The sequence below is a fragment of the Pseudopipra pipra genome, chromosome Z (genome assembly GCF_036250125.1).
Source record: "Pseudopipra pipra isolate bDixPip1 chromosome Z, bDixPip1.hap1, whole genome shotgun sequence".
Taxonomy (NCBI): Eukaryota; Metazoa; Chordata; class Aves; order Passeriformes; family Pipridae; genus Pseudopipra; species Pseudopipra pipra.
The window spans coordinates 53,271,114-53,296,624 of record NC_087581.1 but is presented as its reverse complement, the minus strand read 5'-3'; the positions used below and the strand labels follow the sequence as shown (position 1 = coordinate 53,296,624).

Here is a 25,511-nt window from a genome sequence, read left to right as displayed (position 1 = left end):
AAACTGCAGGACACTGTCACTAAAAATCATCAGTGCTACAGAACATGCTCCAGCATATTCAAATGCTGTCAAGGTCAAATATAAGCTATTAAAATAGTATTGAAATTTTGAGGAATAAGGGCATCTTCAAACATATTTATTTTATCACTCATTATGTTTACATATTCAGTAATAGAAAAAATCATTACTCTGCAAATTTTACCCTGGGTTTAATGCAAATATGTTCTAGACTTGGAGTTTGCATTTTTTTAGGTGCTTTGCTACAGACCAAACACTTGTGACTACTTACCTATCCAAACCATGTAAACTGTAATAAAAGAGGACAGAACTTGCCTAAACTTGAATGAGAGATGTGTGGCCTTCCCCATACTGCTCATGCTGTTACACCCTTCTCCTTCATAGATGGGTCAGCAGCACTGCATTTTTAAACTCTTTGACAATCATATTTAATTTATTTAATGTAGGATGAATGTTTAATAACTATGAATTTGAAAGAAGTATTTTCTCAGTAACCACCAAGTTAATTCACTTTTGGGCCTCAGAGGTCACTTTATTGGAACAATTTTTTTTGAGGAAAGGATTTTATTTGAGACTGTCTCCATATACAGATCAAATAGTATGCAAAAAAATGTATTGTGCTGCCTAGATGACCAATCCTGTAAATTGATTTGTAAGTACTGACAGCTGTATGTGCTTTTATCATGCATGTGTGGGCAGATATCCAAAGACAGCAACAAAATAAACAAAAATTTTTTGTAGCACTTTGTCCTTACGTTTATGTTATCTTTCAATATCAAATGTTGAAGTCTTTTGAAGGGGAAAGAGAAAAGAAGAGCAGATGGATACAGAGCACACTTGGGTGCTCAATAATATTCTCATACAGGAAAAGTACTGTTCTGGAAAAGCTGTATATCCTTCCAGCATGTGATGAAAGAATTATTCAACACAGACTCTTTCAGTTCCAAGAAGATGGTTCTTTAGGATTTTTTCCCTTTGCTCTTTCTGCTGGTATCTACTGCACTTGCATCCACAGACTTCATTGAGATTTGCACAGTAAAGCTCAGGGCTGAATTTGCTACAAATGAAGACCTAAATCTCATCTTTGTACAACAAAGACAATGGCTGTCAGAACACCTTTATGTATGGGTAACCTGCTTGAGGTCCATAAATGATGTCTGTTTTTTAAATAGCTATCAAATACTCGCATTGTAAAAATCAAGGCCAAATAAGCTATATTCAGGTGGTCATTCAATTACAGAAGGTTCTAAAAGAACAACTTTGAAGAGTCTTTGCAGTGCTAATACTTTTAAAGTCTTATTCCAAGGCTTATCTGAAGGGCTGTCAAGCATTTCCCTGCAAAGGGGGGGGAAACCCACACGAAGTTTCAGAGTACAGTCATCCACCGTATAATTGTCCAGAAAAAAAAATTAAATAAAAGGAATCTAATCTCACCTGTTTACACTTCCCAAAACTCAACAATTTTTTTCTGCATTAAATGCTTCAAGAGAGGCATGCTTTTCAGAAAGGTAAACTGTACTTTAAGACACTCCACAGTAGAAAGCTGACTGTACATCAAAACATCCTTTTAATCCTTCCTTACCAGGTTTGAGCAGAACTGATGAAACATTTCTGAAGGGAGAAGTCAGAAATACTGCAAAGTAAAATTACGAATTATTTCACCAACCTATCCACAGGGAAAGACATACATAGATTTTTTTTTTTTGTTTTATTTTTCAGCACCTCTTCCTTTTGACTATCATTCTTGATAGCAGAACCGCTTCTGACGATGAACCTGAGAACCAGCTAATATCAAGAAATTACACTGAAGAAAGAAATAATATAACTTTGGCTCTCTGATTCAAGTTTTGCATCAAGATCCATTCTTGAACTGTCTTGTCTTTGGTCCCATTACTTGATGTGTAACTCTCTACGTTATCCTCTAATGTGACATAATATAGTTTAAGGAGGGGAAAAAAAGCAGCACCTTGCTATCAAAAAAATAGACAATGTGAGTAATTGTGTTCTTGAATTACAGATTATACAGGTATTTACTGATGAACAGTATGGAGAAAAAGAAAAGTCTATTAATAATAGACTATAATTTCCTTATGCTGTAGGAGTAAGGAAAAAAAAATTATTTTCATTAAAATTCTGCATGTAGCAAGGTTGGAAAGTATAACATTTTGCTTCAGTGCTAGAAGTGAAGGGATATTGATGATTTCAGAATACTGCTGTATGCAGCAAGGAACCAGGCTAAGCAACGTATTTTCCTAACATATAGAAACATACCTGAAGATAACTAACAGGACTGTAGTAAGATCACTTTGAAACAGGATCACCCTGAGCAACACAGAAAACATTTAAATTCCCTTTCACTGCAAAGGAGACATTTTCAGAGTTTTGCAGCATGTAAGCTTCACTTCTCTTTAACTGATGGGATTTTTGTCTTCATCTTTAGTTTGAAAATGCTGTCATATGGATGTGCCTGAAAAAAAATAATTATTAAGAACATTTGGAACAGAAAGACCAAGTCATCTTGGAGCACTCAAAACAATAGTCTAACTTATTCACATCATGTTCCCATGACGTAGATGGGAAAAATTATTATGCAGGTTCTGGTATATATTAAATATCAAAAGACAGATTTTAGTGAAAGATGAGTACATACACATGTCTGTATTTGCCATCACATTTTCACCTGAAAGGCCATTTTCTTAGATTATATCATGTGAAGATCTGGGTAGTTGCTGATGGTTACTATATTATGTCCATACTGTTTAAATTCAAATATTTATTTTTTTATGACTACCTTATCCTAAATCTCTGTTATGTTGGGTTTTTCCACCAGTGAAAACCTGTAAACCAAGTGCAAATTTAGTAGGGTAAGTGTGTAAGTTTCGAGCTGGCTCTCCGCCAAATTGCTGAAACCCTGCAAAAAAGCCCAGAGAGGGAAGAAAAAAACCCCGAACAGCCAAAGCTATAGCAAAAATATATATTTACAATTATATATACAATTTGAATATATTGTACACACGACAGGGAGCTCCCGAGGGGAAAAAAGGGAAAAAGGAAGGGGAAAACAGAGATAAAAAACCAAAAAGGGACAGAAACAAAAACAGATATGCACAGTCAAAAAAAACCCAGCAACTGACAAAATAAAGAACTAACAAAATCTCACCACTCCCCTTGAGAAAAGCAGGACAGCTGGACGCAGCCCAGCACTCTCCCCTCACTCGTGGCAGACACAGCAGTCACTACAGGCTTCAGCTCCAGATAAGCAAGACTGAGACAGGGACCTACCGTTCCCAAACCTCGCTGGAAGAAGAGAAGAGAGTGAGCTCTCTTATCTATGCCTTATTTATACCTGAGGTTACATAAAACAATAGCATGGAATACTTCCTTGGTCACTTCCCTAGTTCCTTCCTGCTTACAAGCTGGTCTCCAGAAAGGCCTAGACTGAAACTATCACAGTAAGCAACATCAGAAACAGAATATGCTTCTAGGGAAACACAGAATAGATCCATAGAAGTCAACTTTTGATTCCATACTTCCAGTAGAGCAAACCAAAGAAGGTTTATTTCAGAGTCCAGCTCCCCTTTTTCTTTTAACAGTGGGGTTATATTAGCAAGGATCTGATGCAGATGAGAAGAGGATCGAGGTACTCAAAACAACAGACCACACAATGCATAAAGACATCTTTGCAGGCATTTTAAATAGATGAAAGTAGATGTGAAGTAAGATAACACGTAGGTACCCCCAAAATGCCAGGCAGTGGAAGGATTGTAGGAAAATCTATTTCCAAAGTTGAGACCACTAGACTTAGAAGAATATTAACCCTAATGACACTTCCAACACCAGGCCTGGGAAAGACACTCCCCCTGCTCTTCTCAGGGCTTTTATAGTTTCTGGTCCCCCCACTCTGCATGAGGCCTTCAACATGGCTGCAGAACTTATCTTTTTCTCATACCAGGCAGCATTGCTCTGGAATGCAGGAGGAAAAAACATCTAAAACTGTATCTGGGAAAAGATGGCTCCTCTAGGCAGGAAAGCTTTCTTAAGTGCAACAAGCTCTGATCTCCTCACCATAATTCTTCTGGAAAGTCTTCTACCCTTTCAGTAGGTATCAGCTTGGACATAATGATAATAATTCCTAGCTACTATCTTCTTCTTTCCTCAAACTTTAGTGTATTTTTTAGCTGTTTGTGAACTTAAATTAAAATTTAACCTTCTGGCCAGCACCTCATCGCAGTTCATCAGAGACATCAGTCTTCATAACTGTGTTTTGTGAAGAAGCTATTTTCTCCTGCAATGTCAGGGTCCTCCTCTGCAACAGTGCTGAATTTTTCCCCCTGACTAGCAGTTGATAAAAGTTAGTATTTTTCTTTTCTTAGAGATCTCATTTACAGATAAGCTGCTTTTGATTAGAGAAAAAGAGAGCTTCACTGATACAGATAATTGAAAATTGAGCATTTTCATTTCCCCTTTAATGCATAAAATCTTCCATTCGAACTTCTTGTTCCTTGTTTATCTTCTCCATAAAGCTTGTGTGGGATACCCATGGGTTTCATTACTGCGAAAAACTTCATATAGGAAATCTTCAGTGCACTTTCTGTGCACCCCAGTTGCCCTCATGTTCTCTTCAAAATTCACTGAAATAAGACATATTTCCTAGAGACAGCAAAGAGTACTCCCTGCTAAAGAAAGTTATTGTTTCACTTTATACATTATTTCTGGTGTTAAGATCTTTTTAACTCTTTAACTGAGGGACAGACTGACTTTTTCAGTGCAAATAATATATCTGACTTTGAGTTGACCCCTCAATGTATCCCTCAATGTAGGGATATTCATAACATCTATGGACATCTTGCATTACAACAGTGGAATTTTTTGTCATCAATGGATGAATACCAAAAACATGGATGGAGTAAAATGTAGCAGATATATTGAAAAGACAGATTGAACCTGATTTATTTATCAGTTTATTATTTATTATAGCCATCCTTTGTCTCTCTCATGGGTGTGTGAATGGAATTATTTTCTGTGTCTGTAAAATAAAACTGGAAAAAGGAGGACACAGATAAAATACCACCTGAATAAAAGAAGCTGAAATCACAAATGCTTTTTTTCCTGGTTCCTAAATATATATACTGTTACAGAAGCCTTCAAACTTTTTTATGTTTTCATAACTTTTTTATGTTTTCATCCCCAGACAGAAAGGAGATTCTTGTTCTTATTTATTCTTACTATTTTAGAGCACCCTCATGAGTACTTGGCACTTCAAAGGAGTAGAGAAGGAAAAAGGGAGCTCTCAGCCTTGACGTGTATTACAGATTCCACTGCAAACAATTGCTGGAATAACAAACCCAAATAGGAAAACACAGTAGATACCAGAGTTATAGATATGGTTACACGAGCACTCAAACAAGCAGGATGAGTCAGAGAATTTAATCTTAAAAATATTTTCTTCCAGTCTTACTCCTCCCCAAATTGCTTATTATGGACTTCTGCTCTCCAAAGACTTACATACTAGATTTTCAGCTCCCTGGCAATGCAGAAGTCATTCTATCAAGATCCCAATCCACTCTGTATTTACAACTGTAGAAAGTATTAACCAGCATGAAGAGCAGGAGAAAAACTTATGCTCTACCTTCTGTCACTTTGATAAAGAAGAAATTTTTTTTCCCCTTAGAATGCACTAAAATAAGAGGGGATTGTGTGGAATTGGTGGAGATAACCTCTGGTTAGAAAATCAGAGGTGGAGAACAGAGGAGGAGAGAAGGTTTAACCAAGAGTTTAGTTAATCTGCAATTTATTTAAAAATATTAAATTTTTGCATTTAGGAACAAACATTTAAAAACTTGGGTCCCCCAAAAAATGATTAGGGCAAAATTTTAGCAGTGCCAGCCCCAGCAATGAATGGGATCTTACTTATCTTCTCAGAGTCCAGGACAGAGGTCACCATGCACACCAAAGGTAGAAAATACTCTCTTGTAAAATCCATTCCTGTTTTGCAACAGAGGGGAAATGCCCATGGCTTCCCAGACCAGTTTTCCCAGACAGTCAGCTCCTTCTTCAAGTATTTGATATTTTATTTCCAGAATGAAACTAACATCTGGGACAGGGTTTCCAAAGCCACCTTTCACCTGAAAGGCAGGTACTGAACATGCAGTGCTACACGCTGCAACCATCGTGTTGTGTGACGTTGTTCGTGGACACCTTTCCTATAACCTATTATTCCCTGTGTCAACTGTTGAAATACTGAATGGTTTATGGCACAGATGATTTTCAGAAATTTAACTACCTGAGATGATGTTTAGCCTGATTCATCTTCATTTAAGCTGACTGCAAAGTCCTGCCCAGCTGTGGAACATTTTCTCAACAGCTGAAACACCCAGTTATTATGACTAAGTTTAGTATGTTTTCTTGACATAGAAAAGGTATAAAAGACTCCACTATATTACCTTTCTCACAGCATCATTGATCAACCAAAAACTGAAAGTAATGGAAACAGGAAAGAACTCATTGGGATATTTCATTTTCTCAGATTAAATTACTGGTTCTTTGCTTATTTTGAAAAGAGTAATTGAAGTTCAGTTATAACTGTCTAAGCGTATCTTAAAATAGAAGTTACCTGATATTAATGGAAACATGAGAAGGGCTAAGTGAATAAAATCAACCCTTTAAACCCTTGGTTTATAAGTGGAGAGAAATACCATGCAGATACAAGCCAAATTCAATGACATTTTCCAGACGGCAAAGGACTATGTAAATTACAGCCACTTTTAGCAGTACAGAGTCACCATTACTACTGGATTAAAATGAAAACCATACCCAAGGTACAATGAAACAATGTAGTGGTCCAAATGTACTTTTCTCAAGTTATATTTTTTGAAATTCATGAAGGCCTCGCACTCATTCATTGTTAAACAGATACAGTGTTCTGGAAGAGACTTGTCTGGGGGGTTTTTTCCTACTTTTCTTGCTTAGTTTTTTCTTTTGGAAAAAATCCTCTCTACAGCCACATTTAGAAGGCAACGTGCTTTTCAAAATCACATCACATCCTTGTTTTCACAGAAGAAAGCCAGTGAGTCTTGTGAGCTCTATCTGCTTGGGAATCGGGGAACAAGTCATGACTGTCTCATGAGAAGGATAGATATGATAACTGTGGCTTTTGGGTGAGAACATGGTTTCTGCCTGACATTCTGAAGGACAGGTTGGACTAGTCTTGCCTCAAGCAAAGGCAAACCCATCCATGGGATTGTTTTTGCTCAAGGACCTGAGTGCACTCGATGGGTAATGTAGAGGGATGGGGATTGATGAACTCAACCCACATCCTGAGGGATGGTCAGTGACTACTGAAAGAACACCTGTGCTTGTGTATATCTGTATATATATCTATAAATACATAGCTTTCGCTAGCCACCACCTGGGACTACTGCTGCTCTTGCTAGCTACCACTGTGCCAGAATCTGTGCCAGCATCTCAGCAGAATAAATCCTTTTGATGAAATAGCCTTCCAGGTTTTGCATTTCCCCTATTTCCCATTGGTTTTATCTGGCCAAAGAGAGCATTAAACCACGCAAACTTGTTTGACAAAGTACTTCTTTTGTTCTCTTGGGCCATGTGGCACAAAGCATGGGAACAGCAGCCTTTTTCTAACCCTAGGGGTGGGGGGACAGGTAACATTTTGTTTTTGTTGCTTTTGTGATTTTTTTTGCCTTTTTTGATTCCTCTGTATTATTGTGTTACTTGATATTTTTTACCTCAGTAAAATTATGACTTTAACATTTTTAATCTCTTGCAGTCTTTGTTTTCCCCTCCACTGAAATGAGGGGGTGGTTTGAGCAGTCTTAACTTTTCTTCCTGATGAATTTTTAAAACAGTACAACTTCTTCACAGGTTTGTATCATAACAACTACAAAAGCTACCCTTTGTGCTAAATAATTTAGTCCCACATCATCTCCTATTTCCCACAATACTATTTGTACCTTACTATAGACAAAACAATGCTCTCTCTAGAAAAAAGAGATCTCTTGCTTCAGATCCCTTTGTAAACATCTGCTCTTCCCTGCTCAGACACATAGGTGGGATTTTTGTGTCCATGAACCCACAATATCTCACTTAATCATCAACTTCTCAAACACTCTACAGAAAACTAATCTATCATATTCTTTTGCCAAATTTTCACTTTAAAAACAAAAAGCAATAAAAATTCAAGAGCACACGTTTGATAAGTAAATGGTAGGTAAATTTTGTTTATTACTGTTTGAATGTATTAACAAGACAAACCTTCTGATATTAACTTTTGGAAATCCTATCAAGATCTTTGTCAAGAAAGGAGCTAGAAGTTTCAGAACTAAAGTAGTTGTTCTAGTGGGTTGCAGACCAGGGAAGATAGCTATGTGTTTATGTAAATTCATGACATTAATCCAATCCCCCAGTCTCTGAATCATTAGAGAAGCCACCAGCTGGGACTTGCAGTAGGTTCTAGGAAGCCCAACTCTGCTTATATTCCTATTTGCATAATCGTAACTATTTGGCACTCCTGTAACAATGCTACTGTGTTTCATCACGTCTTTAATTTAGTTTGCCAACACTTTATTACTCATATTAGAAAGTTTGTAAAATAATTTTTTTCCCAGTATAACTTTAACCACTGGACAGGGGTTTCTACTCCCTCTGGGTGTTCCCAAGTAAAATCAGCTCATGGCAAAACTCTCTGCAGGTGATGAACAGCAGTGATCCAGGAATAGCATAACCTTACAGCACAATTCCCTGTCATATGGAGAGACTTCCTTCCTCCCTCCACATAGAATTAAACAAGATATTTAACAAACCATAGATACACATAAAAGAAAAACTAAAATTCAACCAGTGGGTTTGCAAAATTTCATAATTCACAACAGTAGTAGAAGAATGAAAAGACACTTGCAATAAAATTTTATTGCTTCTAATATTATTAGTGATTTTCCAATGTGTCTCAAAAACATCTTATTTAGCATTTCTGAGGACAGATTTTAATTTACAAGACAGAATACTGAGCTTCGTCAAAATATTTGATATTTTGATGTATAAATAATTTTTTTTTTTTAGAAAAACAATTGAAAGACACTTAGTAAATCCAGTGCAATACTCTATGCTGTGTAGTTTTTAAAAGAATAAATGCAACAGTCCTGCTGAGGGGCAAGTCTGATGCAGACTCACCCTTAAGCCTTCTCTTTGTTTTTCCCTTTTTAAACCTTTAAGTTTGCCTGTTAATTAATCCTACTACATAAGTGGAAATATGTCCCTCAAGCACCATCTGGGAGACTTCAGTGTGTCACTCTCAGTAAAAGTCTGCCTCAAAACCATTTACTGAATCATAGGAAAAAATTTCTAGATATTGTTCAGAACGATTGTACTTGAAGTGAAGGATACATGATAAAAGCCACAAAGAAGACCCACTTTAAGTAAAGCAAATGAAAAAGAAAACATTTGGTCATGGACCAAAATTACTTTTTAAAGAACAAACCAGATTTTTTTTCAGAAGAAACTGTCCATGGTTGGGGTTTGCTTTGTTTTGGTTTTGTTTTTCAGTTATTATTTTAGTTTTATATTTATTTGAATCTACTGTATGCAGATTAAACCACTCTACCTCTTACCTTGGGTTTTTTGGTTTTGTTTTTTTTGGGTTTTGGGGGTTTTTGGGTTGGTGGTGGTGGCGGTGGTTGGTTGGTTTTTGTGGTTTTGGGTATTTTTATATACGAACAGCTAGCTTTACAAGACAAAAATTTCACTGTATGAGAAGAGGGATTGCAGCAAAAAAAAAAAGGATTCACAAGAACCTTGTTAAATAACACTGTTCACACAACTAGATAATTGTTCTTAATGCTGTTTGTTATTGAACGTTATTGAATATTATTTCATACAATAAACATATTTATGCTGGAACAATGAAAAACTCTTTTGAAAAGAGACACAAAATGTTATGTGCCTGTATCATGTTGCACTAGATTTAGGTAATTTCTATCTTCATTTTGAATGGCACGTAGTGAATTTATTTAAATTGCTCATTTCCATAACAGCCGAAACATCAGAGTCTGATGTTTTCTGAAAACAGAAGAGTGTCACTTAGGGAAAAATACGTAATGTTATGAACCAGAAACAATGCAACCGCACTAAAGAGATGATAGCATAAGTGGATGAAAATCATGGTGACAGACATGGCAAGGCCCTGATAGTGCAAGGAAAGCAGATAAAGCAACAGTTATTGCTTCATGTCTCAGTATCATGACTTCTTTCATTAAAGACAACTCCCATCCACTGGTGTTGAATGGGGTCACATTGTTACAAGTCAATTAGTGATCTTTCCAAGGAAGAGAGAGTGACTGTGTTGTGGTACCGCAAGAGAAGGTTGATGCTGAAGCCTTTGCAGATTAAGTTTGAGCATGAAAACAGACATGTTCTGGAAAAGCAGAGTTGAGAATTGGAGGATATCTTGTCTAGAGCTCTCATTAACCAGATTGCATGTATTTGCCATCATGGCCTTGTTTTGCAGAGAAAGAAATCTCAATAATAAAATCTACCTCTAAAAATAACATCATCTTTACAATAGGGTTTTTGCTTTTACATGGTTTATATCGGCACATTACTTGGCAGACTCTGCTCTGACAGCAGAAAAGAAAGCTTTAGTCTGCTATTTTTGATCTTTATCAAAAATGTACTTTCCATTCTTCTGCAAACAAATACAGAAAAATTCTGATCTCTGAAGATACAAGAGCCATTCATTTTTGAAGCTTCCTTTCCCATAGTATTATTACCTCTACTTCTAGAGATTTGTAATCTCTCTTTAGCCTCCATTGTAAGTGGCATTCAATGCCTATAGCCTACAAATACAATAGAAATGAAGGCAAATTTCAAGGTCTGTTTCTAGATGAGCTTTTCACATGTCTATTTTTGGCTTCACAAAAATAATTCTTTTCAAGGTTTGAAATAAGGGCATTCTGATATGAATGTAAAATACTTGTTTTCAACACGTTCATTTGGTATTAAAAACTACCAGTTTGTCATATAAATTGCCAAGTATGTTTTTTACTCAACTGGCTGAGCAGACATTACCAAGCTATTGGTTTGGGATAACATACAGAATCTGAGCCAAAATCTTATTTATTATTATTGATAGGCTAGCAACTGGATGATCAATTTATTGGCTTTTATGTTTTTCCATGAGCACTTTGCCTATGAAAAAATTAATGGCCTGAGTGTCTGCAGAAAGCAAACATTTTTATTTGAGGTTGTATCTTATACACTATTAAAGGCAGAACAAATCCTGTCAGTTCTTGCCCAGCTTTGGTTTAAACAGCCTGTTTAAAATTGGTTGCAGTTCCAGAGAGAACATGCTGATGTGCAGAGGAGAAATAGTACTGGAATGAGACTTCTTCCCTTCCCAAACTCATGGAAGAATGAGAGCATAGTTACTGCACTGGGTCTGATGAGGACACTGAGACAGGTAAGAGAAAGCTGGTGACAGTCCAGCACAGACAGACACATGCTGCTCAGAGCACGGTTTTGCTTAAATGGTGCAATGCCCACTAAATGAAACCTCTAAAAGAGGACACGGGAAAAAGTGGACCAACATCCTCCCACGCTAACTTAGGCCGCCTGCAGTCCAATGAAGAACTGTTCTTTCCCTAGGCCCCCTCAGGAGCTTAGATGACTGAGTAAAATCTTCCAATTAACTGTTAATATAATTCTAAAACTAAATAATATTAATATAAAAATCATGTCTTTAAAGAAAAAAATGCATTGATTGACCTATTTACATCCTATTTCCCCCTCCCCTGAGTGAAGCAAGATTTCTCATAATTCTTTAGAATAAACTATAACAGTATCAGGACAATAGAGATTCACAGAAAAACTGTATGTGTGGTACTGTTGGAAACCTCATCCCATCTGTTCATTCATCTCGTTTCCTTGGAAGGAAAGAGCAGCAATCGGGAACCTGGTTCCTTACCATGGTAGGGATTTTTTATAAAAGGACATAGCAGATAAGGAAAAAATGCCCACACACAGCACTTGCCTGCCATTTGGCCTTCTCAAGAGATATTTATCTATCTGCATATTGAGTAGCTGGATGAAAGGTCAACAATGATTGATGTGGCACTAAGTCACCATTAAAAGAAGCCTATTAAACAGAGTTAATAAGGGGACAGCAGGACTTATTTCTCACCATCTGTGAATTCTGGGACTTTTTCAAATAGTAAGACAAAAGAGGTACCCCCAAACAAATGCTGGTTGTGTATGATTTCACACTTGTTTCATCTCTATCATTTGCTTTTTAGTACTTTTTTCCTCCCATGAAAGAAGTTGAATATCCAGCCAGGGGGCAGACATGAAGTTGAGCCCTACGTTTCAAGATACCTCTGAGCAGTCCCTGGAAAAAAGACGGAAGTGCAGTCAAAATCAAAAGCAAACAATAGAACTAGATGATCTTTAAGATTCCATCTAACACAGACCATTTATTAATCTATATGAATGGACTTATTTATCAAATATTGGTTATTTATAAGAGTAATTGGAGAAACAAAGATTTTTTGCAAATGATAGAAAAGCTTGCAGGATACTTCATCCAGAACTGGTCATATCTGTCGTGCTAAAGACACAGCCCTAATTCCTTATATTTAACAGGACACACTTCATAGGCTCCTTTCTTATAAAAATAGATAATAGAAACCATAAACATCAGAGGCAAATTTCTTGTAGTGCCACAGCTTTTCAGACACCCTAGTTTGGCTGTTAGTACTGTCAATGCTGAAAATCCCACCAGACTTCAAGAGACATCAGATGATTCAGGACTGAGTACTTTCCAATTTAAACCTCAGTATGGAAACACTGTATATGTGTGTGTGCGCACATACAGCTTTTAAAGGCCGTGTTTATAAAATCTTAATTGGTACTTATCAATGCAGTAAACATATGGCATGATGATGTTTGAGATAACTTTGTCAATAATAAACAAAGTTACTTTAAGGATTAAGGTTTTAATTAGAATTTCTGTTCTCTGTTTTAAGTCCTCTATAACTTGAAATGTTCTCACGAAGCTCTATGTCATTATGTATTCTGTAGCACAAATTTTCTGTCCCGTATTTCATGCCCATCTCTCTTCACTCATATACTCTTGGGTATCAGATTCTGAATAAATATACACCGTTTTGATTCATTGCATAGCAGCAAGCATGATGAAAACAAGTCACAAAATTTTCCTCCACATATTATCCAATAGGCAATAGCAAAGATAATTGAGGTATTAATAATGAAAAATTGATCAAAAAGAAGAGACAAGATATTTCATGTATAATTGTGCTAGATGTTTGCAGGTAAGGTACAGTAAAATGTGTTTATACTCACTTATACTAGTAAGGGAGACAAAGGGTAGACAAACAACCTTAAAAGTGATAGGGAATATTCCCTTTTGAAAACTTTGACTGGCTTTAGCTATTTTGTCTTGTTAGTAAATTCCCTTTCTGACAATTTCAATCTCTCTGTGCCAGTTTAAAGATAAAACGGCAGAAGAAATGAACCCAACTCAAAAGAGATTACAAGTCAGAGTTACAATTTAATAAAAATAATACAATAAATACAATCATACCAACAAACAATTGGTTTTAACCCACAAAACCTAGATGTATAACCCAGCACCCTGGGGCATGAACAGAATGGAGTTCGTTGGCCCCTGTGCTGAGCCCCATGTGTCCAAATAAGGAAAGGAAAACCTTGGTTGGTGAGAGTGCTGTTTGCAGTCTGGTTGAGAGTGGTGGTTGCAGTCCAGTTGAGGTTCTGGTCCTCCTCTGGATCCGATGAGTGGGCCCAGAAGTCCCAAGACCTCAAGATTATATACACTCAGGTTCGAGTGGGAATGTCCAGTACCTCCCCTAGGGCGAGGAGTTCCACAATGGGTGATTGTGAGTTGTGAGATATTTTTGGAATCCTTGGTGGCCCATTAGCAGATATGACCCCTCAGGCTGGCTGTGGAGGTGCTAATGACTCCCTGGAGGGGAGTTATCACACCTGAGTCATTGGTGTGCGGACAGGAACATCATCCTATCTCACAGGTTTCTTAACACCCAGCTTATAGCCTGAGGGGTCAGGTGTGCTCTGGGCAGCTGCTGGAAATGGTCTATTGTTTAGAGTTCCTGGGAAATGACACAGAGGGTGTAGAATACACAGTTTGGGATGAACTGGTCCCTGCTGCTCTAACTAGGACACTACCTCAGTAATAAAATTAACTATATTCAAGTTTATATGATATTTTAAAGAGTGAGTGGTGCAAGGTAATGTTAGGTGATGGTAGAGAACCACTGAATGGTTGGGTTTGGAAGGGACCTCTGCAGATCATCTAGTCTAACTTCCCTGCTCAAGCAAGTCACCAGAGCAGGTGGCACAGGATCTTGTATGGGTGGGATTTGAACGTTCCCAGAGAAGGAGACTCCACAGCCTTTCTGGGCAGTCTATGCCAGTGCTCTGTCACCATCAAAGTAAACACCTTTCCTCTCACATTCAGATGGAACTTCAAGTGTTCCAGTTTGTGCCTGTTCCCCCTTATACTGCTGCTGGGCTGTACTGAACTGATACCCACCATTAAGATATTTGTATAAATTCACAAAATCACAGAATCAATTAGGTTGGAAAAGTCTTCTGAGATCATCGAATCCAACCTATGACCCAACACTACAATGTCAGCTAGACCACGTGTCCTAGTTAGGACAGCTGAGACCATCACTGGATGGGTGTAACCCAAAACTGTGTATTCTATAGCCTTCCATGCCATTTCCCAGAACTGTTATCAATGAACCATTTACACTATCTGCACATAGAGCCTGACTCCTCTGGCTATAAACTAGGTGCTAAGAGGCCTGTGAGATTGGAGTTGCTCTTGTCCTCACACCCATTAAGGAATCCCCCGCCCTGAGGGAGGTACTGAGCATTCCTGCCTGAACTGGAGGATATATAATCTTGGAGTCTTGGGACCTTTGTAACCACTCATGGGATCCAGAGGAAGACTGCAGACCACCACTCTCAACCAGACTGCAACTACCACTCTCGACCAGACTGCAACAGCACTCTCACCGATAGGTTTTTCCCTCTCCTTTTCCTTTGGACTCAGGGGGCCCAAAGAACACCACTCTGTTCATGCCCCAGGGTGCTGGGTTATATATTTGGGTTTTGTGGGTTAAAACCAATTGTTTGTCTGTATAATTGTACTTATTGTATTATTTTATTAAATTGTTATTCTGATTTATAATCTCTCTTTTGAGAGATTTGAGAGAGTTTTCATTTCCCCTGCTGGTTTACCTTTAAACCAGCGCACCACGGCACTAAGTGCCATGTCCAGTCTTTCATTAAACACTTCCCAGGAGCCTGACTCCACCACCTCTCTGGACAGCCCATTCCGATATCTAATCACCCTTTCTGTGAAGAAATTCTTCCTAATGTCCAAAGTAACCCTTCACTGGCATGGCTTGAGACTATGTCCCCTTGTCCTATCACTAGTTGCCTGGGAGAAGAGGCTGGTACCCACCTGCCTACAAACTCCTTTCAGGTAGTTGTAGAGAGTGATAAGACCCCTCCTTTCTCCAGACTAAACAACCCCAGCTCCTTCAACTGCTCCTCTCAGGACATGTGCTCCAGACCCTTCACCAGCTTCACTAACATTCTCTGGATATGCTCCAGAACCTCAATGTCCCTCCTGAACTGAAGGGCTCAGAACTGGATACAGTATTTAAGGTGTGGCCTCATCAGTGCCGAGTATGGGAGAAAATCACTTCCCTAGTCCTGCTGGCCACAATATTTCTGATAAAGGCCAGGATGCCATTGGCCTTCTTGGCCACCTAGGCACACTGCTGGCTCATGTTCATCTGGCTGTTGATCAGCACCCCAAGGTCCTTTTCTGCTGGGCCACTTTTCAGCCACTCTACCTTCACCCTGTAGTGCTGCTTGGGGTTGTTGTGGCCAAAGTGTAGGACCTGGCAGTTGGTCTTGTTGAACCTCATCCCATTGTTCTCAGTCCATCTATCCAGCCTGTCCAGGTTCCTCTGTAGAGCCTTCCTACGCTCCAGCAGATCAACACTCCAACCCAACTTGAATTTACTAATGGCAGATTCAATCCCCTCATCCAGATCATCAATAAAGATATCAAACAGGACTGGGCCCAACAGTGATCCCTGGGGGATGCCACTAGTGACTGGACTCCAGCTGGATCCACTTTCTGGATCTAACCATCCAGCAAGTTCGTAACCCAGTAAAAAGTACGCCAGTCCAAGTCATGGGCTGCAGCTTTTCCAGGAGCATGCATGGGAGACAGTGTCAAAGGCTTTGCTGAAGTCCAGGTAGACAACAACCACAGTCTTTCCACCATCCACTAGGTGGGTCACCTGATCATAAAAGGAGATCAGGTTGGTCAGGCAGGACCTGCCTTTCCTAAACCCCTGCTGGCTGAGTTTGACTCCCTGGTTGTTCTATATGTCTTGTGTGATCACACTCAAGATCACACAATCACAGAATATTCCAAGTTGGAAGGAGCCCACAAGAACAATTGAGTCTAACTCTTAAATGAATGGCCTATACAGGGATTGAGTCTACAACTTTGGCTTTATTAGCACCATGCTCTAACCAACTGAGCTAATGTTTTTGGAGATGATCTGCTCCATAACCGTGCTGGGCACTGAGAAGAGGCTGACAGGCCTGTAATCCCACAGATCCTCCTTCTGGCCCTTTTTGTGGATGGGCGTCACATTGGCCAACTTCCAGTGATCTGGGATCTCCCTGGTTAGCCAGGACTGATGATAAATTATGCAGAATGGTTTAGCAAGTTCTTCTGCCAGCTTTCTCACCACCGTAGGATGAACCCCATACAGTCCCACAGACCTGTGAGCATCTAAGTGGCACAGCAGGTCACTAACTACTTTCTCCTTGATTTCAAGCCATCAATTCTGTTCTCTGTCCCTGTCTACCAGCCCAGGAGGCCAGTTGTTCTGAGGATAATCAGTCTTACTGTTGAAGACTGAGGCAAAGAGTTAAATACCTCAGCCTTTTCTTCATCTCTGGTGACTCCCATCCAGTGAAGAATGGAAGTTTTCCTTGGTCCTCCTTTTGTTATTAGAATCTATTTATAAAAATACTTTTTGTTATCTTTTACAGAAGTGGGCAGACTAAGTTCTAACTGAGCTTTTGCCTCTCTAATTTTCTTTCTACATGATCTAATGACGTTGTTAAACACTTTCTGAGTTGCCTGCCCCTTTTTTCAAAGGTGATACACCCTCTTTTTTCCCTGAGTTCCTGCAAAAGCTCCCTGTTCATCCAGGGTGGTCTTCTTCCCTGCTGGTTCATCTGTCAGCACATAGGAATGACCTGCTCCTGCACCTTCAAGATTTTGTTCTAAAAGTACATCCAACCTTTCTGAGCCTCTTTGTTTTTAAGGGCTGCTTCCTAAGGGAGTTTCTGAATCAGTGTCCTGAATAGGCCAAAGTCTGCCCTCTGGAAGTCCAGGGTAGAGCTTTTGCTGATGTCCCTCCTTACTTCACTGAGTATTGACAACTCTATCATATTGTGATTGCTGTGCCCACAACAGCCTCCAATCACTGCATCTCTCACCAGCCCTTCATTGATAAGATCCACTCTCAGTCTTCTTCAGGCTACATAGGCCCGACTCCCTCTGCCTTTCTCATACATGAGGTGCTCCAGTCCCCTCACAATCTTCACAGGCCCCCACTGAACCTTCTCCAATAGTTCACTGCCTTTCCTGAGCGGGGGAGACCATAACTGGACACAGCACTCAAGATGCAGCCTCACCAGGGCTGAGTAGAGGTGCAGGATCACCTTCCCTTGACCTGCTGGCAATGCTCTTTGTAATGCAGCCCAGGGTACCACAGGCCTTCTTGGCTACAAGGACACACTGCTGGCTCACAGACAGCTTCTTTTCCTCTAGAACCCCCAGGGCCTTCTCAGCAGAGCTGTTTTCCAGCAGGTCACCTGTGCTGGTGCATGGGATTATTCTGTAAGTGTACGACCCTGCCCTTGCCTTTGTTGAACACAGTGATGTGAAAAGAAGACAAATCTTTCATGAAATGATTCCCAGATTATTTGAAATAAAACCTACCTTATTATTTTCCTTTCAAATAATGAGGGAGACTGAGCAGATCATGTCAAATTCTGATTTCCTGGGAACAATATTGCACAACTTAAGTTTCTCAACCTGCTTTCTTTGTCAATAATCAACTATTTAATTTAGCGCTGTTTGCCTATCTTCATATTTTGGTGCTTCTAAAATATAGGTCAGTTGCCAGACCAGTGCTGGAGACATGAGCAATAGTAATCATATACTGGCAAAAGAGAGTAGGCAGACAGAAGGACCTCCAAAAAAATCTAACAGTATCTAATTTAACCAGTGGTGGTCTGCTCTTTTACCTAACCCAGCTGCCACCTAGGCCCTAGCCTCCACCAGTTTTACACACCTCTGCAGAGCCTTCTTCAGCAGTGGAGTTTCCACAGTTGACACAAATCAGCTGTAAAATGATACAGGTTTCCTTATACCCTACTCAGTATAAGAAAAAAACAAAGCCATCACTTTTCAAGAAAAAAATGTACTGTAGGGTTAAATGTTCCACTTCAGTGGCTATCTGGACACCAAATTGTATTCATTTGGCTTTCCACAAAGTACACCACAGAGGTAGCTGATGACAATAACAGCTGGTGCTCAGGACAGAGAATTTCCCCCCAAATGTAAATCAAGGCATAGGGTAGTTTTATCAGTAGGTGAGTGAACAGCTGTTTGTCTGCTGAGGTCAGTACAGAAGGATCATTAACTTCTCCTTGAAGTGACTTTTTTTTGTACTCAGGAAACCTTGTCAAGTCATGATTACTGTTCGTGCCCTACCCACTGTTTTCTTTTGCTGTCTATCGCTGAAACTCATTTGCACTCGATGGATTTGTAGGCAAGCTGTTGACCAGCTTACAGGGACTCAGGGCTAGGTTTTTTTTTTTTCGTGGATTTTTAAGCTCCATTTGATGACACTATCGAAAACTAACTGAAGGGATTCAGCTGACATAAAACAAGGGAAAATCTGCAGACATGGGTGATAGGAAAAACAAGTAAAATCTGCATAGCAAATATCTAACTAAAACTGTGTTAGGAAAATGACTGAACATTTATTTTAGTAACAAAATCTTAGTCTAGAGGAAACACAGTGAAAAGGCAATCACTAGGTAAAGACAGAACACAATTTTCCATTTTCTTGGATATGCTCATTTCTTGGTATATCCTAAAGTAGCTTATTGAATTTAACAAACACTTGATATTGTAATGAGGTGATTGCAATCAAATTTAGGAATTAACAATCATATCTTCCCAATAAAAATCTGTAGGTTTCAGTACCATTAGTCTTAGTTTGTCCAACATTTGTTCTCAATGACATTTAGAATTGCTGAACCATGTGCTTTCCTACCCTCCAAAATTGCAGGCAATTGAAAATTAACTTTTGTATCTACGAAGGAACACAAGGATTGTAGGGGAAACAATTCATTTCAGCAGTTCAAGGGAGCAGAGGAACTTCTCCAAAACATCACTCTGAAGTAGATTGGAGAATATTAACAAGATATCCAGAAACCTGTAGTCATAACTTTGTATTAGGAGACAGGTGGACAGAGGTGTGCACTGGGAGCTTCACACCTGCCTCACCCACTTACAAATATCTACACAAGTACATAGGTCCATTATTCCAATGACTAGTTATTGTTTAGGCAACAACCAAAAAGAAGTGGTATTTTCTTGTCTCTTTCTTGAAAGCATGAGGTATTTTCACAATTTTAGATCCTCCATAATGGGCAAGGAAGAAAAGAAAAACATCCATTTCTGTGTCTCCCTTCCATCATCATGACTTGTGCATGCTAATTAAAAGTCTGTGTTCCTCTGAGCTGAACACAGGCACTCCAACATCATCAGGAGGGTCTCTCCTCCTCTCCATTACAGCTCACTCTTTTGCAGTTATTCTCACAAGCTAAGAAACCACAGACCTCTAAAACTATATACCTTAAGGAAAACTGAAGAATGCACGTTTTTTTAAGAACAAATGGGCAACATATTACATTATCCATTTCCAGAGATGTGATTATCTCATCACATACCCAATTTCTAGCCAGAATACCTATGCAGTATCACTTAACACCTGTGGAATGACTAATGGAGATACAACATGCCAGCTACCTTCCAGCCAGGTTGAAGTGTGTTATTCTTGAATTCTCATTACATTTGTTTTGATTTCTGTTTTGGGTTTATACACTTACATAACATATGCCCATCTCTACTTCAGTGAGCAGCAGTTCAACCACGGAGATGAAATCCAGTTTGCAATATCTTTCTGTATCATACAGACACCAAGGATGAGTATCTTTAACAATTGTTCTGTTTTCCTTTACTGATCCTGCTCTTCTGGTGGTATTTGCTCTCCTAGTTGGGCACAGACATATGCCATTTCAATATGTATTAACTTCACAAGGATTAGAAAGATATACAAAGGAGAACCATTTGGCAGAGAAACAGTCACCGGCTTCTTAATTAGCAGACCAACTGTCCAAACAAAAGAATGAATTGCATGCCTGGTTTACTGTGAGAGAGTAAAAGGAAACCTCAAATTACTTGATTTACAAAGAAAATGACACCTCTTCTACAGCCCACTTATTTTCACCAAGTAGTCAGGAGACACGGTAATCAGATTTTTACACAATGATGTAAATTTGGGCCTTTCCCTACCTCCTCCCCTTAAACCGCCTTCTTTTTTTGCATGTTTAGAGATTACTAAAAGCTTAATCATCTCAGACTAGTGTGATTAAAAACAAACAAAACCAATAGCAAAAAGTAAAACCAAAGTCAAGCAACTTGTCACAAACAGAGAAACATGTCCTTGTCATACAGTTCTTCATTTCTCAGTTACTGTAGCACCTTCCATTTTTTTACATTTCTCACACGTAGTTTTAAACTTCATAATTACAATGGGATTATGAAAAGACTGTAACTTGACTCAGCCAAAACTTGAATGGAGGTAGTTCCCACTACAGTGGTAGTGAAGGGAGAGAGTGTTAGAATGCTTCAAAGTTTTAATGTGTCACGGTCTCTCTGGGTATTGACCCTGGCACACAATTAAAGTGAGGATTTTTAGCTAAATAGATGGCATTTATACACAGAATATTATTGCTGACAGAAACGTCTGTGGTTATAAGACAGTGTGCAACTGTTTTAGAAGAAATCACAGACTTTTTTGTGTGTTCCTACATCCCTTCCTTCCCCCTCTGCCCCCGTATTTTAAACCAAGACTTTTCCATGTAATTCTATTTCCAGAGCTAAGTCTATCTTCAGTGACTTGCTCCAGTCGAGAAGTAGATACATCTTATGACAGCTGTCAACAACTGATGTCATTGCCTCGAGCTACATACTCAGTATGAATTAAGTATACCTACAAGTATACCTGGGCTCAGCACTGGAATCTCTGACCAGGAAAAACTACCATTTCTTTCAAAGAGCACCTTGCCAGGTAAGTCCTAGGCACCATGAACATTACTTTTCCAACCAGCAATCCTGATACAATAAAGCAGTTAAGACTATCTGTTCTGCTGGCTCAGTCCAAGGTAAGAGCAGAATCTTCTAAGCAGTAGCCTCTTTTTCTGGGTTTATGCATATAACATGCCTGCATCACAGGCAAACTTCCAAGACAGGAGTCAAGGTTTTGCTGCAGTAATACGTGTGCAGGCTACGTATATACACTACATGTCTTAAGAGGAGAACAATCATTAACTGCAAGTTTGAGAAGAGCCAGACGGAACCCAGTTGGGGAAACCTATACTGAAGCATACTATGTGCAAGGAGAGAAGGGGTCTCTCAAGCAGTTGCTCTAAGGCTGCATCAGCACCTCACTCAGGTATTTCATCCATCTGGACCAAACAATTTTACTCAGACTTTGCCCTGAGCAAAGTTTGGATCTTGCTCCAAACCCTTACCACAGGAGCAAGACAACATCTCACTCATCCCCAACTGCTTATTACCCAGCTGTACTGCCAAAGAAAGAAGATAGCAAATGATGCTCGGAAAGTAAGGAGCAGAACAACTCTTGGTTAATTTTTAATGTTGTAGGAGAAGAAGAGGAGGTTTATTTATACTTTGGATAAGTCTATGTTTAGTTGCAAGGAAATGCAGTTGCATTTACTGGAATAAGTGTTAATTCTTGAAAGAAAAGTCTTCTGAAAATTCTACTTAATCTTTGCTTGTTATAGGTAACAATAACATACATTATATGCATTGTCACACTTAATATTTAAACTGATTTGAATGAACAGATGTAATAAGCTTTCTAAAAGGAGAAACATACATTTCCCCTCTGTGTCAGCCTGTTCAAATTGAGTGTTAGCTAAGGGCTGCTGCAAAAGCCTTATTTTACTTTTCCCTAAATTTACAAGAATAAAGCAATCAGGATACAAAACACTCATGCTGCACAGTCCCAAGCTCCAGTCACAGACTGATTCTTAGATTGCTTATTGGCTTTTCTCTCTAAAATCAACAGTCTGAATTGACAGAAACATGCTTGCTGGCATTCAAATACTACTGCTATTGATACAGGTTAGGTGTAAAAGTTAACAGCACAGCCAGTATTGTTTAATGAGCTCTTAATATCTAGGTCCTTAAACTGTCCTCTGTTTCTTATTATAGACAGCTACAAGCTAGAGTGCATGCATTGACTGCAAAATAAGATTGCTCTCTAGTACTAGAGATTTTTCTCCAAGATCACAAAACAACTTCTCAGCTGCTGCTTTAATTCTCTTTTAACAGAACAGAGCATCTCCTTTAGCTCCTTGCTGTTGATTCATAAAATAGCCATGCAATGCATCATGACTTTTGTAGGTTTTAACATACATCAGGAAGTATTCATTTTCAGAAATGTTACTTTGGTGCTACTGCAAAGCAACTAAGAATGATTAAGAGAACAATACGGTACTGCTTCTCATTCAGTATTTACAACAAGCTGATTCGAAACAGAATTGAATAGCTAAAGCTAAAACAATAAGAGCCTTTTGCCATGCGTAAGCTAAATTGCTGTGAAGTCATTGAAGGCATTAGAACTACCATTAATGTGCCGACAATTACATCAGTCTATTACTGGCTTGTTTAAAAAAGAAAAAAGGAAAAAAAGCAGCAAATATCAATTTAGAAGAGAAGGTGATCTCCATGAAAAGGAAAGGGTTTTCAGCTCCCAAGTGTATTTGCAAATAGAGAAATTGCATTCCTATCCCTTACACTTTCTGAAACATTAATATTCTCTTAATATTCTATTAATATTCTCCCACAAGGAAAAGGGAAAGATAGTGATCCTACAATAACAAGAAGTCAGACATACTGAAAATAATTTTTTTTAAATTTAAATTTTTAAATTGCCTGATTACAATCCAACTTCTATCTCACTGTAAATTCTGCACCGCTTAGACAAAGATTTTGTTTCTGCTTCATACTTGCTTTTGGTAATGAATATCAAACAACATAGAGAAAATGCAATATCACAGATTTTGTGACAACTGGGTCTTGCACATCAATCTATGTTAAGCATCAGTCTCTAGAAAATGGAGATAATTTCCTGTTTCCTCTTTTCTGTATTGAAATGATGTTCTAGTACCTATTTCTTATTCCTAGACATCTTGCAGGTTTCATGCAGAGACTATCAAGCATTTCCATACAAGTGGTTACACACATAAACATGTTAAAATCATTGGTGACAGTGTTAGAGGCAGGCATCCTACAGACTGTTGTACTGAGAGTACATTGAAGCAATGAAGACAAGAAATTCACTGCCACTGCTAAGAACCTTCAGATTCTATGAAGTAATTATACCAGATAAGATGGAAGAAATAATAAAAAATGGTACAAAAAGATATTTAAGACAGAAGTTATGAAAATAATCCAAACCAGGGAAAATCCAGTACCAAGTATGGGAAACATTAAAGTGTTGCAGCAAATAACAAACTCCTATTGTTCACTTCAGACCAAGGGCACAGGGAAACATTAACTCTCACAGTTTTTCTGAAAATGAAAACGTTCTATGGGCAGCCATATGCTATATTGGAGATCTGGTTGTTAAACATAAGACTTCACATCTCCATTGCATGTCATGTCCTCTGTTCAAAAGAATTGTATTAGTATCATTAGCTCTAAACAATAAAACATACCAAATGTTCTCAAATGAAAAAATTTTATAAAAGGATGAATTCCAGGTCATTTTTATTTGGTTAAGAGCAGACTTTTTTTCTCCTTCTTATCCTTTGACAGGCAGTCAACTCAACTTGTTAAGCAGACAAAATATTTTTTGTTGGCTGGATTTTCTCACAATTTTCTGTTTTGAGAGAAGGGAATGGAGATGCCTCTGCTTAATAGTATTGGTAGCGCTGTGAAAACTGTGAAAACCAGTTCAAGCCAAAACATTCAACTGTATTTAAAATAATGCACAATCAGTGAAACACAGTGAAACACAGTGAAACACAGTGAAACACAGTGAAACACAGTGAAAACCAGTTCAAGCCAAAACATTCAACTGTATTTAAAATAATGCACAATCAGTCACAGTATAATGAAAGAGATTATGATGTAAAAAAGTTACTGGTTTTCTATGGAAACACCTTAAAATAAACAAATACACAGTCATTTTAAATAAGAATTAATCTTTAAAATTAGAATGTGGGTCTGCTTTAACTCTTTTAGTTTATCTTTGCAAGGTACAGAAATTAAGCCCTATGAATCAGTTTCTTGTCTTCATTCTTTCAGTGAGGTGTTGTTAACAAATCTCAGTAATCATAATAAATGAGCACATTAAAAACACTGCTGAGGTAATTTTAACAAGTGGTAATTTTTTAAGAAAAGGTAATTTTTTTCCTCATAAAAGTAACTCTCTTGAAGGACGAAAGAAATAGCTTAATTTTTGAGATAACAAATGACATCTGTTTCAGTGAGCAGAGAACAATCAGCAAGTGCTAGTTGCTATTTTAAAATAAAGCTCTTTATACAGAGGGAGAAAAACTCAGAGTTCATCTGGAAGAACTGAGTCCTTGCTTGGACTGTTCTAGGGGCAAAAGAACTGAGGCTGTTTTTACAGGCAGTTTTCTGTCTAACCTGCAGGATAGGCTTTTCCATGCAGGATTATTTTACTGTCACATAAATTGTATTTCACAGAACTGAAAGACTTTCACAAACTTACCAATGTAGTCCAGACTGGAGCAGGCAAGGGTGCTGCCACCCAGCCTGGACACAGCATTTGTGATTCAGAAGGCAAAAGAATCCTTGTCTTTCACACATGCTGTAGTAGTAAGTAAGTTTGTTTCCAGACAAGGATGAGATCTTGATAAAAACTGTAGGTTCACTTGAGTCAATCCCATTGCCTAGGAACGTAATTTCAGCATCTAGAGAAAGCTGTAAAATAATCTGCACAGGGCTCAAATATGGTAGTTGT

At 38.5% G+C, this 25,511-nt stretch overlaps 2 long non-coding RNA genes across 2 annotated transcripts; one reads left to right on the top strand and one right to left on the bottom strand.

The window, feature by feature from the left end:
* Window positions 1-524: 524 nt before the first annotated feature.
* On the bottom strand, window positions 525-3,591 carry LOC135406802 (uncharacterized). Its single transcript, XR_010426481.1, has 4 exons — window positions 3,179-3,591; window positions 2,290-2,485; window positions 1,453-1,629; window positions 525-1,075 (listed from the first exon to the last, which is right to left on the bottom strand). It is a non-coding gene; the product is annotated as an uncharacterized LOC135406802 (long non-coding RNA).
* Window positions 3,592-6,866: 3,275 nt separating this feature from the next.
* Window positions 6,867-13,015, top strand: LOC135406902 (uncharacterized). Its single transcript, XR_010426566.1, has 2 exons — window positions 6,867-7,899; window positions 12,321-13,015. It is a non-coding gene; the product is annotated as an uncharacterized LOC135406902 (long non-coding RNA).
* Window positions 13,016-25,511: the final 12,496 nt, after the last annotated feature.